Source organism: Amblyomma maculatum, chromosome 2 (genome assembly GCF_055883805.1).
Source record: "Amblyomma maculatum isolate TAMU_Amacu chromosome 2, ASM5588380v1, whole genome shotgun sequence".
Classification (NCBI taxonomy): domain Eukaryota; kingdom Metazoa; phylum Arthropoda; class Arachnida; order Ixodida; family Ixodidae; genus Amblyomma; species Amblyomma maculatum.
Genome location: NC_139345.1, coordinates 100,762,688 through 100,775,181, shown reverse-complemented (window position 1 = coordinate 100,775,181; position 12,494 = coordinate 100,762,688).

The following is a 12,494-nucleotide window of genomic DNA, read 5'->3' as shown; positions in this document are numbered from 1 at the left end:
GTCTGCTAAATAAGAAAAAAAAAACATATGTTTCGCCATTGCAAGAACAATGCGAGGGCAATGGTAGCTTATCAATCCAGTGCAGTGAAAAAAAAAAATGTTCCCTTCCGTGCAAAACACCATTACTTTCACATCACCTTTCCTCCTTTACTTTATTCAAACCCGCACAAGTCTTTGAACCTGATTAGCATGCGTGAATGCAAAGACGTACGCTTAAAGAACAATCAAGATATTTTTGTTCCAAATGAGCAGGGTATTAAACTGCTTAATAACACACTTTCATCTTCGTTTTCACATGCTGCACTAGTAGCCTTTCCTCCTATTGATGCACCTGACCTTTTACAGATGGATCCTATTCTTATCGACTGGGTAGGCATTTCTAAGCTAACAGAGGCTGCGAAAATTTCATCGTCATCTGGTCTCGATGGTATTAACTACAAATTTCTGAAAAGCGCCTAAAAGTACCCATTCACTATATTGTCGTACGTATTTTCGTAGTCATTAAAGAATACCGCGCTATCAGAAGAACGGAACATAGGAAAGGTGGTACCAGTGCATAAATCTGGTGATGTACACAGCTCCCACAACTATAGACTTCATTAACGTCAGTCATATGCAAGTTACTTGAACACATAATCATTTTAGCCTAATCTTTCACCTTTATTTCAACTGTTTTTTTCACGTTATTCAGCATGGTTTCCGAAAACACCCTGCGAAACACAACTTCTCGCTCTTACCAATGATCTGTTTTCCATTCTGGATTCGACTTCATTTGAGGATTGCATTTTTATAGATTTTGATTGGGCATTCAATGCTGTTTGACATATAATTCTACTTTTCAAGCTTAGTTAATTTTATCTCGATACTAATCTTGTGAAGTGAATTGAGTGCTTTTTGGAAGGACGTACACAGTACGTTACAACTAATTAGTAATGACTCTGACTCTTCCTTAAATACTGTAACATCTGGCTTTCCTCAAGGCTCCGTACTAGGATCTTTTCCTAATCTATATTATGGATCCTTCTAATTCCATTCAGTCACAAATAAGGCTTTACGCAGATGATTGCATATTATATCGGCAAACATTTAACCCCTCTGATGTAGTCACTGTTCAATCAGATCTTGATAACATTTCCACTTGGTGTCACACCTGTTCTATGTAACTAAATGCTGGTAAGTACACAAAGTAATGAGATACATACGTTTAACCAGTCTTCATGCACTTTTTTTTTTAATAACTCGCCTTTAATTTCTGTCTCTGAATATAAGTATCTTGGCGTATACGTTATTAACAACCGCACATAGAAAGCACTTATTGGACATCTTACTAATAGCACTAACCGAACGCTTGGCTTCCTTCGCCGCAATTTTTTTCCTTGGTCCAGTGACGCTGGAAGCTATATGTTCTGGTGCACCCAAAACTTGAGTATTCCTCTGCTGTTTGGGACACCCCACACTAAACCACTCTCGCAATATGTCGAATCCATTCAAAATCACTCTGCTCGTTTCACTGTCTAATTATTCTCGCTTAGCCAGTGTACCATTTACGAAAAAAAAAATTTATATCATCCCTTTCTTCATGCCATCGAATTTGTAGTTTGTCTTTTTTTTTTTTCAAAATTCGTTTTACCATTGAAAAGTTGAAACAATAATTTTATTACCCATACTTATATTTCATCCCACATGAGCTGCAGGTTCAAAGTTGGCATGTCAAACTGCAGGACTAATTTTTATTTTGAATTTTTTTGTTCAAATGACTAGGACAGACTGGAATCATCTTCCCGCCTGCCTCGTGTCCATCAACACTCCGGAATTCTGCTATATTTAATTATCTTCATAACTTGCCCAGTAGATTTGTATTTTTTTTTTCTGTTCGTTTTCGTACTGCCCACTCCTCTCTGTAACTCCGAATAGCCCTTGGAGTATATAAATTAAACAAAAAGCCCCGCCGTGGTGGTGCAGTGGTAAGACGCCCGACTACTAGTGCTGGAGTACCCGGGTTCGAACCCGACCTCGACGGCTCAGTTTCGATGGAGGCGAAACGAAGAGGCGTTCGCGTGCTGTGCGATGTCAGCGCACGTTAAAAATCCCCAGGTGGTCGAAATTACTCCGTAGCCCTCCACTACGGCTCCTCTTTCTCTCTTTCCACTTTCACTCCCACCTTCCTCCCTTCCCTTACGGCGCGGTTGATATGTCCACAGAAAACAAGTGAGACAGTTACCGCGCCTTTCCCTTCCTATAAATCAATCGTAAATTAAACGAAATGAAACTGATTCGAACCGGAAGGGGCGGCGCAGGCGATGAGCATGGCGGTGAGCATTTGGAGTGCGCTGTGCACGAGCATAACTACGTAGAGCATGGAGGCGTCCGTGCTGTCCAGGAAGGCGACGCCCGTGGTCGGCTGTCGCGTCTGGGAGCCACAGTAGACACATACAGCGCTGTGCACCAGGCAGAAGCAGAAGCCGCACGCGAAGTGCCCTGCCCAGAAGGCACCCTCGGACAGCCCCATAAGCCGCTGGTACTCCTGCGAGGACATTGCCAGCCGGAGAAGTCAACGGCAAACGCATTAGATCCAGCTCGTCATTAGCACCACGGCCATTCCAATACTGCAATATTTCTTATCCTGCGATGGCTGAAAAATAAAATATACCCGATGAAAAGGGCGTTGACATATGTTGCGATATAGTCAAACACACTCTGTGTTCGTCCTGTTAGCTATGGGAGATGGTACACACACAGGTGAGCCGAAAGGCTTGTGATAGCAACAGTGATCACGTGCTGCACTTCAGTCAAAAGTTATTGATCGATACATTGGCGAAGAGAGCGGATTTTCTTGCATTCAGAAAAGACTCGCTGAAATTTAGTGGTCTAATTCGTTCGTAGCGCCTAAAGCCTGTAGCTGACTCCAGACTAATTCAAAGACAATGATGGAATAAGCGCCCTTCCCCGATGCGCTGATACTATGCATTCAGAGCTTTACAGTTCGAATTTACATGCCGTCCATGTCGGCCACCGGCCGAGGTTCTGGGTAGGATACAATCATTCCTTTCATTAGTTCACCGAAACGTCGTTTAAAGTTACACACGGGTCATTTTTCATCGTTCTGCAAAAACAATGCTTACCATGAGACCACTGGACCTTTCGCTGCAAATCCTGCAAATCTGTTTGACTATCGGATACAGGAAGCTGACGACCAGGAACCAGAACAAGCCTGCACGGTAGTGCTCGATGTTCACCGGGAACCGAGGCATCGGAATGCGCCTGGTGGTGATCTGTAATGCAGCAAATTGTCGAAAGGCTCGAAACGACTCCTTTAAACCTGTCTTTTTTTTTTTTTCTTGGTAAAGCAGCGCGCAGGGTAACAGGACACAGCCAAGAAGACAAACTCTAGCGCTGCATGGTGTTTTGCTGAGAAACAAGTACTGACAAGGCTACGTTCCGCGAACCAATGTCATTCGCTAAAATTCGACGCCTTTGCCTTTGTACCCTATACACATGCACACACCATGCATTCAATGCACTAATCAGACCTTCCTTAAAATACGCATCTCTCAATTGAAATTCCTGCCACGTTATCTTACTCAACACGTTGGAAGCGGTACAAAAGATAGCTGCACGATTCATACTGTCAACACAACCGAGACATCTAACTGCATTGGCACCACTAAATCTCCCGCGTCCAGCCACGCGCAAAAAGAAACTAATTTGCATTTTCACATATATACCCGGCATCTAACCTCTCGGCTCACGTTCGGTACGGGAATGTCCTATCTATAGTCAGCCAGTAGGAAACATTCTTCTATTTACCTTTTATTCTGCCATCGAAGAGCGGAACTCCTTTGTGAAAATTTCTACGTTATCCTAAGTTAACCTTTTAAACAGCCCTCAAACCAAATTTAAGCTTTACACCCTCCAGCAACGCAATTTTACATCTTTATAGTGGTGTCAAAATTCCTAAGTTATCCTAAGTTAACCCCGGAACACCTTCCTGGGTACCCGTATATGGGCAGACATGTACAGACACAACAGATCGTCAGAGGGGGTATAAAGAGCTTACGTTGACTTCATCGCCGCTTTCGCCTTGCAGTTGCAGGTGGGCAGTGTTAATCCGAAGTTGGGCTTGAAAGGCAGTGCCTGCGATCCCAAGAAAGCTGCATTAGCTTTTTCCACACGTGCCTCAAAATGCAATGCGTGCTGCGTACCGAAGCATTTCTGGCACTGTATGTTTGCTGCGTGATTGCGTGAAACAAAGCAGTCTGCAGCAAAAGCGATTGCCACAGGAGTTCAGTCTGCACGAAGAAAGTGAAAGGATCATGCCGTCTACGGGATGCTAGTTAGTATATTATTTGTGTTAGGTGTTTTCTAATCACCATCATCATCATCATCAGCCTGACTATACCCACTGCAGGGCGAAGGCCTCTTCCATTTTCCTCCACTTAACCCGGTTCTGTGCTAGCCGCATCCATTTGACCTCTGCGAACTTAACCTCATCCGCCCACCTAGCTTTCTGCCGCCCCCTGATACGCTTTCCTTCCCTTGGAACCCAGTTTGTTACCTTAAGCGACCATCGGTTATCCTCTCTTCTCACTACATGCCCTGCCCATGCCCATTTCTTCTTCTTAATTTCCGCTAGAATGTCGGTAACTTGAGTTATTTCTCTGACCCACTCTGCACGCTTCCTATTTCTAATCTAAATAATCAGCCATTACTGAGGCAGCGCAACATAACGAAAGTGAAATTGGAGATTACTTAAAAGATGAGTTATCTGGGTTTCCGTGGAAACTAGGGGTTCCGCGGGCTCCTCTCTTGTGTTCCGCGAGCTCCCGACTTCACAGCCGTGCTCCTCCTGGTGTCCCTGCCCCACTTCTTGCTACGCTAGAAGGCTAGATGCAGTGCATGATTTGTTGAAACCCATTTTAGAGCGCTAAATTTTTTTTATCCTAGCTCGTTTCTCAGTTTCTCGTCGTCATAGTCGACACCGTCCGCAGCAATGATATCAGCATCGCGCAAAGATTATGTGTGCCGCCAGGTAGTTTAGTTGCAACGAGAACACCGGCGGCAGCGGGCCGCCCGGCGAAATTTGCAGCATGTCATTTGTTCTGTGATCGTATATGTTTCTCTAGAATGCCGGCGAAAAGGTGTAAAGGGGGCATGAACCATGGTGACGCTTGTTTGGGTACGCCAAGGAGGTTATACTATGGTACCTAAAAGAGGTCCTTCTAGGCACCTTAGCAATAATAATACTGTTGGAGCGGTGGTCCCGCATACCTTCCTCTGCGACCTGATGAAGTCAGGTGACGCGGCCGCGGGCATCTCGCTCGGGGTAAAAGGCGCTTGACACGTGCGTGAAAGCGGAAGGTGAGTGAATCTAGGGGTCTTAGCTTTACCCGCACTTCATCTGCATTCGGAAGGATCCGAGTGCGGAAAACTGTATGTTGTTGTATTTTCTCTCCTTCAAGAGGGTGGCAGTTAAAACGTCACCGAGCACGCGAGGGTATTCAAAAATTAGGGCTTCTCTTTTTATTGCGAAAGCAATAGTATGCCAGGTCTAACCGCTCATCGTTGTGTACCATGTCCTTGGTGAATTAATTTCGTGAGCCGGTCTCGCTGTGTGCATTTTGTCTGTGTGGGGTCGAGCAAGTGTCGGAGGAAGAACCATGTCTTTTTGTTTCCAAGCTGCCCGTTCATATTATCACAGATTTGGCCCCATTGTTTTTGTCCGTGGTCCCTCATAAATCAGCCTGTCATGACGTTTAAATTCACGTTAACCCTATGCCACGGGCAGGAGCTGCCAACTCGGGTCATTCCTTTCATACGGGAGGGGGATATCAGAATCAGCCTGCCAGAATCATTTGAATTCTCGTTACCCCTACGACACACAGGCACGTAGGGGATTAATGTAGTAGGCAAAAGAAACTTCCGCCGTTGGTTTCGCAATTCATCTAGGGTTAACCAGAAATAAATCCCAAACATTTTTTTTTTGCTCGAGTACTCTCCATTCAAAGTTTAGGAAAAGCGTCAATTTTAAAAAAGTATATCTGACGCACCTGTATTTGATTTCAATGTGATCTCGGCAAGTTTACAACTTAGCGCAACCGGTGAACAAGGACAGGCGTTTCTTTCTTAGTAACCGATTTTAAGACGGCAGCGGTAAACGAATTGTTCAGATCAAGAAGCGGCATCGGCGCCACTGAAAAATCTCGATTGGTCGAACGGGATCATGAAGTTACACGTAGAAGCATCGCTCAAAAAGAAGCTTGAGTGGCCAAGAAGTAGAATCGAACCCCTGGCGCTTGGTCGCTGGTAACGCGCTATAGTTAAGACAACAAGCGTGTAGACGTCTAGGAAAGGGTGCGTCAGAGGACCCCTAAAACCAAAAGATCGTAGGCTTGTGCGCCCCCCTCTTAATCTATTATCGTTCTGGTGTACCCTATCCTCACGGTGCGAAAGACGGTGCTCTAGAAAAAAAATGTCATTTAAAGGCATTAACACTCGTCGTAAATTAAAAACTCTCACAAAGAGTTGCGACAAAAATAACTCAGTGCTCGAGGAAAAAATCGCGGCGGTGCAATTAAGTCTCCTAGGTGAAGTAATGCGGAAGCAAGTTCTGTCACGCCGCCTGGTAGATACGCCCAAAACTACACTAGCGGACCTCGGCCGCATTTGGCCAGATGGCGTATGTGTTTGGCGTATTTATCTAGGTTAAATGAAGGGACGGCGCAGATGGAACTTCATGAAGACGACAATGTTTAATTACTGCACAGTGCGAGAGTACGTTGCAGCTAGGTTTACACGAGGATGACTGACTGCGGTGGTAGTTTTTTGCTCTCGTGCTGGATCAAGGAAGCTGATCTGTTCATTCTGGCGCGGTTTCGATACCAAGTAGCGGCAATGTTTACTTTAACTGTTCACAGTCCGTACGGACACGCTCTGTCCACAAATTCCTTTCCACGCCATTCATGGTCCAAGAAATTATTCTATATTACAAATTAAAGGCATTTCTTTTCTAGCACCCGTTGTACATGTCCACTAATATAGCTGCTGCGATAAAATTACGCCACAAGGTTGGCATTCCAACATGCCACACCAAATCTTCTTTTCAGTCATATCTTCCCCGCACATCTGTGGAATGGAACCGCCTTCCCACCGATATTGCAGCCATTTCAGATAACAAAACCTTTCACGACGCAATAGCTAACAATGTTTATTCTGAAGGAATTTGATCATATGTTATATCTGTTTCCACTGTGTTGTGTAAATTGATTTTATGTTATTTACGCTTTGTGAATGTTGTTTGTTTTATTCTGGAGGAATTTTATTTTGTACTACTTGTTTTCACTGTATTATATTCATTGTTCTGTATCATAACTAAACCACTCCCCTCTGTAATGCCTTTGGCACTGAGGGTACAATAAATAAATAAATAAATAAATAAATAAATAAATAAATAAATAAATAAATAAATAAATAAACAAACAAATAAATAAATAAATAAATAAATAAATAAATAAATAAATAAATAAATAAATAAATAAATAAATAAATAAATAAATAAACAAACAAACAAACAAATAAATAAATAAATAAATAAATAAATAAATAAATAAATAAATAATAACTTTATTCGTCGCCGGACTTCGTATTGCTAAGAATGCGTAATAAGGCCCTTTATTGCAGAACATTTTCTGTTATACATGCTGAAAGCTCCCTACCACGAACAATCGCCCACTGTTAGATCAAGGTTTTCTATAGCGTCGATCAACTGTATAAATTTAACGACAAGATTCAGTTATCATTATGCTTATTAGCTGACGAGAGTAGAGGTATGATCGACTCATTACGAAGTACAAATTCAGGAACCCAACCGTCAGCGCAACCAAGGCAAGCACAGGGGAAGGTTTTTTCATTTAATGTATAGTCTTTATGGGCAATCAATGACGCCATTAATTTTGGGGTGAAAGTTATTCAAATAAGAAAGTAGATTTCGCTTTGTAATCAATTGTCTTTTGTGCAATGAATATTTACTCTTAATTCCCAGAAATGCCGCACATTAAGAAAACAAAGCATTCAAGACATTTCTCTATGCTTGTCTTGATTTTGTTGTCTGTACTCTTTCTTATAACGCTGGTTAGTTATCATGTGTGTAGCGCTGCAATAAAATATCGAAGGATATGCCTGGGAGTGTGCCGGTGTGAAATCTGTATGAAGCCTGCAGCTTGTCGCCTGCCACCGCTTTTTCTTTAGAGAACATGAGTCACATGACAGGGGACTAGGAATCCTCGCTCTCTCCTGAGATTGACAACAGAAATGACAAGTACTATACACAAGAGTCATCTTTCTGTACAATGATTGACATACTTGTGGCAATTCGAACTTAAACATTGCGATACATCCTTCCGCAGCAGCTCTTGCCATTTCACCTCACGCGACGTGATTAATCGCCGCTCACAGTTGTGCATGCGACTATGTAGAAATGTTTCATGGCCAGCTTAGGCCGTTCAGGATAGAAGACTGAAACCCCGTCGACAAACAAATGCCTCCGCTTCTCACCAAACTGCGGCTTGTCGTACTCCTGCTCGTAGTAGAACTCTTTCGGGTAGCGGAAGTCGACTTGAAAGGCGTCCTTCGGTGGCGGCTCGCTCTCGAAGAAGTGCAGCTTGTATGAGAGGGTCAGATCGCCGTCGCTGCTGCTCCCACTCTGCGAGAAGTAGACGCACAGCTCGATGCCCGTGCTCTCGCAGTTGTCCAGGAGTTCCTCTTCATTTGGGAATCCTTTCAGTTCTGCAAAGTATAAGGCGGAAAACATTTATTCTAATAACTATTCTAACTCACCCTCAAATTTGCTCGGCACTGAAAATGGCTTTTACCTTTGCACAGCCATCAACAAATCCACGAAGAGCTGGCAGTCGGATTTAGTTCAGAATTATTTTTGTAAGGAAAACATTATATCCAGGTTCCTTTCTATGAGTATGCGCCGGCAACCACACAGTGTTTACCTGCATAGCTGTATAAGGCCGGCAGCAGTCAATCGTCCCAAATCAAGCGAAGCTAGGTTTAAAACTGATTTGTGAGGGGAAAAACCTTGCCGTCGAAGCGATTTGGGGAACGAGAATATCTCACGGTGAAATTGCAACTAAAAATATAGCTTATCCAAGATTTTCGACTAATGCTAGCATTCGTGAACATATTACGAAAGCTATAACTCAACAAATTAAGTGCTTGTGTTTTCCTGGCAGCCACACATGAACAGAGTACTTTAGTGCTACACAGACAAAAAATATATATATTTCTATCTCTGCTCGTCTTCGAAGCAGTGTTCAGGCTTGTTCTGCGTCCTTTACGAGCAAATATACCGTTTTCCACATGAGCCTGTCATATATGCCCTAAATTATTAACGTCGTGGAGAGCGCACGTTCGTCGAAAACCCGCTGGGTAGCAACGCAGTTCCCAGCCTGGTCAACGCAATGATGACATCAGAAGTCTCGACTCCATTCAACCACCACTTATAAGTACCTCATAAGTAGGAAAATTCTTGCGGGACAAAAAGCTGCCGAACGAGAATCCCACTGCTTCCATTCCGGTTCCGGTTGCGCTACACGATTCGTTCAGTGCGAGAGTTTTAAATGTGTGTTCAGGTCGGGCGACCATACGGGAAAGTCGAGCGCGCAATCCTATAGCGCAGTACGGATCTATTGAGTGTTGGCTGCTAACACATCATTTGTCTTACCGTGAGCTACTCTGCGCTCACTTATGTGTGCTAGGCTAGGTTTATGAGCACACCATGCATTGGCAGCGTTTCAGTGCCCCATAACAAGCATGAGATATCTCCACCCAGCAGCTAAACGATGACAGCCAGCTTGCCGGAAGCGCCATCACGTAAGCGTCAACCTGACTACGACTACACATGTGCAGTAGATACAGAACCTCGGCTTCAATTTCGCGCAATATAATAAGAACAGGGCATAACATCGCGGCAGTGAAAGCAAGAATTTCCACCATATACGCCGCCGAGACAGTCGACCTTTCGCGCCACTTCGATCGGCGGTGGCGCCCCTCGCGGCCGCTTTTATCCCCAAACCAAACTTCTATGGGAGTTTCATGACCATTAAGAGTATTAATACTCTGGCGCTATTCATTAAGTCCATTACATAGCCACAGTGCCTATGTTCCTATGGTAAAGTTATCGCATCCACGCAGTTAAGCGTCCCATAACTTCATTTTACTGAACAGTTATATCCTTGGTGTTAAGTGCGAATTTGACACTTTTATCCCCTATTCGTGGTTTGGTACGAAGCAGGTTACAATAGGCTTACCACTACTTTCGTACGAGGTGTTCATCAGCAGCTCGATGTACTCCGTGTTGGGCGCGTAGTAGATGGGTCCTTGCGTCGTGTCCTTGGGTGCACGCAGCGGAACCTCGTCCAGGTGAATCTCCTTCAATCCTGGACGGCTTCCAAAGTTGGAAGACAGGAAGGCGATGGCGAGCAGCACGACACTCAGCAGCTCCAGCATGGAGTTCACGTAGTGGCGTTTGATGCACTGAACGACTAGAGTGCGCCACAGGACGGCTGCTGTCTGGCGAACCATTATTGGTCAGGCCACAGAAACAACCACACACCGCGCCTTCCGTCCTCCTGGAAGACACATAAGTGGCGAACAAGAATCATAAATTGGGAACCGTCTCATCGTACTCCTTTCAGAAGCCCCCATCTATCAGAAGCCGATGCAGTGGGAGAGGAACGAATGCTAATACTCATAATACCGCAGATTTGTTCATCGCATCGTATGATCGATCACTCGGGAATTATTTTCTGAATCCAGTCGCCCAAAGTCAACACCGTGGCAAAAATTTCCGACAACACTGCAGAACTTGCACTGGAGAAATGCGTAAGCTTGAGTGTTGCTGTGTTGTCCGCGAGTTGTGTCAGCAGTATACCCTGAGGGACCGATACAGCATCTTTTCTTTCTTGTAAACCAATTATAGAACGACGGTGAACTTTGATGCATTCAACAGAACGCTGGTTGTGTTCGACAAGGGGCGCGCAATATACCGTGTGCAGCAGCAATTAACGCTCAGGCTTTCACATTTCTTCACTGGAGATTCTTCAGGGCTCTCTGAATTTTTTAGACTGCAGTTTGTTGATTACCTCTCTTTACACACTTTCTAACAATTCCCAACATTTGTGCATGCAAATCACGCCCTTTCTGCTCGTTCACTTTCAAACATTTAAAATTTCCTGCCACCGGAAGTAAGGCCTTTGTCACCGGAAATCGAGTACTACGTGACCCCATTTAGATGTCGCCGTTACCCCTCCCGGCTACATTGACGGTCTGATTGTCTTAATTGACTCTAATTAATTACATATTTAACCCACAGGCGCCAAATTATTTTCCCAGCGAGATTTTTGATCCTCCATCTATCTAGCCATTTGTTTCCTTCGATCCTCCATCTATTTAGCCATTTGTTTCCTTATAACTCGTTTCGTTCGAGCTTTACACATTAATAAAGTGCCCCGAAGCCACCGCAATGAACCGCAATATACATAATGTTCACCCAGTGCTGCTAGTGCAGCAGGCTTGTCACACCGCATCATATCATCAATGCAGATATGCGTTCTTCAACCTCTAAGCAAGGTTCTCGTGCCGCGACATTTACCTCCGCGTTGAAGGTGCCTCCTCGCAACTTCAGCCACCTGGCACTTTCAAGGTCCCCTCGGCAGCAATAATGAACCCAAAGTCCTCGTAAGCACGCCTTCCCCTTATATATATCACGTGCGCTGTACACTGCATGCATGACGAATTCAGAGCAAACAGTAAGACTTCCGGGAGTTAGAGGAAGCTTTGTCCACAACCACCTCCCCATCAATAGTTCGGAGAGGCTGTATCTATTTTTCTTCGGGGTTTAGCTGTAGGGTCTTCATTGAAGTTTTGATTTTCACAGCAGCCTTGGCGAATCCGTTGCTCTGAGGGTAGTGCGGGTATGGTGTTAGGTGTTTAAACCCATATTCCTGAGAGAACTTCGTGAAGTCAGGTGACGAGAACTGCGGACCATTGTCGGAGGTCACCACCCCTGGAATACCATATCATTAGAAAATTGATTTGCAGTGACTGATCACTGTAATCGATGATAGTTTCTCTAGTGGGGTCAGCTTCGGGTATCGAGTAATAATCGCTGACGATTAACCACCAGTGGCTGTTGAAGAACAGGTCCATTTTAACTCTCTGCCATGGTCTTGCTGGAAATTCTGTGCTTTGAAAAGGCGTTTTTCGATTGCTAGATGCCTTGATACGCGACGTATTGAAGGACGAGATCATCGGGTCCTGAAGATTCAATGACGTATACCCGGCGTGCCATGCATATAGAAGCAGTGGCCCTACTTTTGCACCCCTTGCATGCATGGGACCGCGCTGGGCATAGTGAACACGGGTGTTTTTTTTTTTTTTTTTTCATACCAGTGACACAATGTCGGGACTTCGTCAGCTTCGTCGCATGC